This window comes from Cydia splendana, chromosome 5, assembly GCF_910591565.1.
Source record: "Cydia splendana chromosome 5, ilCydSple1.2, whole genome shotgun sequence".
Classification (NCBI taxonomy): domain Eukaryota; kingdom Metazoa; phylum Arthropoda; class Insecta; order Lepidoptera; family Tortricidae; genus Cydia; species Cydia splendana.
Genome location: NC_085964.1, coordinates 18,806,020 through 18,809,319, shown reverse-complemented (window position 1 = coordinate 18,809,319; position 3,300 = coordinate 18,806,020). Strand labels below are relative to the sequence as shown.

Here is a 3,300-nt window from a genome sequence, read left to right as displayed (position 1 = left end):
TCTTGTTTTTATGTAAATACACAGGTTAACGATTGCTTATCAGTCATTTATTGACACACTTGAATAAATAAGATAATCCAATTAATAAAATTACTGATAACACGTAGGTACGTGATCGCGTATGGTTTTGGACTCAAATAACAATACAACTTCCGATTCCTAAAAAAATGAAATTTCTTAGATTTATTTACTTAGATTTCTCATATTTAACCCTTTTCCAAACCACACCAAACTACAACGTTTTCCCAAAAATCCAAATATATTCGTATTTTGTAAGTACCCATAGAACAATTTTTAACTGAATCGTCGAATGTCGATAAGGGTGATTTCCAATTACCTACACCCTAGGTCCTAGGTAAAAAGTTAAAAACACCATTGATATTGACTGACCTTTTGCTTGAATACGATACAATCAATCCTAGCAAATCCTAGTCTAACTATTACGGCATCTAACTTTCAAATTTTCTCTTAAATTGTTTTTGTGACTCACCCGAAAAAAATCAAAGCTTTAGACGCGAGGCCTCACTACAAAAGAAAATTCACCTTAAATCAACGTGTTAAGAGTTATATTTGATCGTCGTCGGGGATTTGTGAAGATAGTGTTTTTTTCGTCGGCGGGTATATCGGTACTTCGCCCGCGAGTTCAGCGGCGCCGTGGCTTAGTTGGTTAAAGCGCCTGTCTAGTAAACAGGAGATCACGAGTTCGAATCTCGTCGGGGCCTTAACAAATCTCGGTGTGAGAATTTTTATTTTTTCTGTTGCGAATTTTTACCGTTTTTAAATTATTAATACTTTATTAATTTGAAAAGTAATCGAATGTGATTATGTTTTCCGTTTCTTTTATTAAAAGTTTAATCGCGCGAGTCTAAGCCTGCTGATGAGCGCCTTTTTGTAGGTACTTTTTTTTTAAATTTGCCTTTATATTTTGTATTAATCAAAATTAATATTATTGTTAAAAAAAGGTAATTTAAAAGTTATGTAAAAGGTAATTTTTAGGTTTCCATAGCAAAAATGGTAAAAATGGAACCCTTTATAGTTTCGTCATGTCCGTCTGTCCGCTCGTCCATCTGTCTGTCTGTTATGCCACGACCATTTACCTATACCTATCTCGAACGATATTTGGAACGAAGTTTTTTGATAAAGTAATGTGAAGTGAACCTCGAAAATAATTTGCACCTCCCTCTAAATTTGAATCGGTTATTTATGTGTCTGCAGAATACACGGTGACTAAAAAATAACTGCATTCCCGTTGCCAGGGAGGTTTTGGGATTATACCTACTGAGCAACTTTTACTATGGAACCAACCATGAAATCGCGAAAAAAAAAATTACCCTCCCATAGAAAATGGACTAGGTAGCCAAAATGTATGACACGGCCAAATTTCTTTTTCGCGATTTCGGGATTGGGTCCATAATAAAAGTTGCTCAGTAATATAATAAGTGTGTTAACCACCTTAAATGTACGTCTGAATCACAGACCAAGACCCTAAACCCCGATTTCTGTGTTCTGAATACAAGTGGAATAGGTAAGTACAATAAAATTAATAAAGGTTAAATTTTTAGCGTCTGTTTAAAAGCTCCATACCAAAGGCCAAAGTATTTAAAGTAACCCTTCCAAAGTAATATGCTTTAATGAACACTGAAGAAAAAGAATCTAAACAAAACTGGTCATTGTCAACAACAAAAGCACATTTAATTAAAACATACTAATCATATCTCGGCCCAAAACTACCGAGCAAGAAATAAAATAAAAATCATAACTTTGTTATTTAATGAACACGCTAAATTTCAACAATAACCGCCATAGTTTTTAGAACCGCGTCGTCACGCGTTGGTTCGGCGGCAACCGAAAGAGTTATAAATACGGACACGGCAGCCATTTTCCAACTATATACGCGAACACTGTGACAAAAATGCTCGGTTCTTGTTACTACACCTTACAAAAATTATTTGATAACCAGTATAAATGCAACCGCGATTCTAAACGCCGATGTATTACACAAGATCAGGCTTATAATGGTTATTGGAACGCGACTAGCAAAGCAATGGGAATGGCCTTATAAAATATTAATGCAGCCTTTAATTTAATAAACAGCCTTACAATTTCAAACCTTCAGTTGCTTAAGTTAGGATTGCTTTTAGAACGACTACATTCTTTGAATTAAGTATTTTATAAAATAAAGGAGAACAAACTTCTGCCTGGTATTTATTTAATTTTCGATTCTTTATCTCTCAACTTAAGGTTGATTTTAAATTGAAACTGTTTCAGAATTTGTGCTTTTTTGATAAAAGGTACTTTTTCGTGTGGCACAGAGTGTTATGGTTATTTCGTTGGAACACAGCCATAAGCATAACAATAACAAGGGTAATCAAAATAATAAATGACGGCCGTGGCGGATCGCTTTTTGTAGCCAATTATTTTTATTGGTGTTTTGTTAATTACATTCTTTGGCGAGCTTCGTCGGCAGATTTTATTTTTTGACACTATTGTCTCTTTACTGTATTTAAAGGCCATATTTAAAAAGCAGTTATACAGGTACCTATATTTTTTTTGACGCCGATAAATACCTAAATAAATACTTATATAGACAAATACATCCTTAACTCAGAAACAAATGTTCATGAGAAACACACAAATAAATATTAAATATCCTTACCGGGAATTAATAATATTAATATTATGTCAAATCAAATATTTGAAAAAAGCTAAGCAATACTGACGCTACGGGCTACGGGTGACCAGCGGGCTGGATTCCTTGGAGCGCATTGTAATTTAATTTTGTCGCCTGTCTTATGGGGTTGCTACTTTGTGGAGCTAAGCCTGTACCCTATATGTGTTTGTGATTTTATATACCTAGGCACCCTAGTTGGCTTAATTTTCATGATATGTAGCTTGAGATAAAGTGAGTTATTGGAACATTCCCCAAAAATTTTGTGAAGGAGGTATCTTAATAACCTGCAGAAATCTGTATCATGCCAAACATAGTGTTAAAAAATAGCGTCATGACTCTTTTCTAGAACGCTCACACGAGTATTTATGTCAAAAACCATTCAATAACTAAGGGTTTGATGCGTTATATTAATATAAGAAATATAAAGTCGAATGCTACTATTATTTCCATACCTTCACGGCGCCCATCGAAACTCGATAGTGGACGTCGATAATCGTTTTAGTATCGATTTCTAAGTAAGTCGTTATGATGGCGCCTAGCCATTAATTGGTTTGATTGTGCGTGGAAATGCATAATGATCCTTAAAGCTTGTTTCTTCAATCAATGGGAATAAAGTAATTAAATAAGGG

General features: G+C 34.4%; 1 non-coding gene across 1 annotated transcript; it reads left to right on the top strand.

Annotated features, from left to right (window-relative positions):
* Positions 1–648: 648 nt before the first annotated feature.
* On the top strand, positions 649–722 carry Trnat-agu (transfer RNA threonine (anticodon AGU)). Its single transcript has one exon. It is a non-coding gene; the product is annotated as a tRNA-Thr (tRNA).
* The last annotated feature ends 2,578 nt before the right edge of the window (positions 723–3,300 follow it).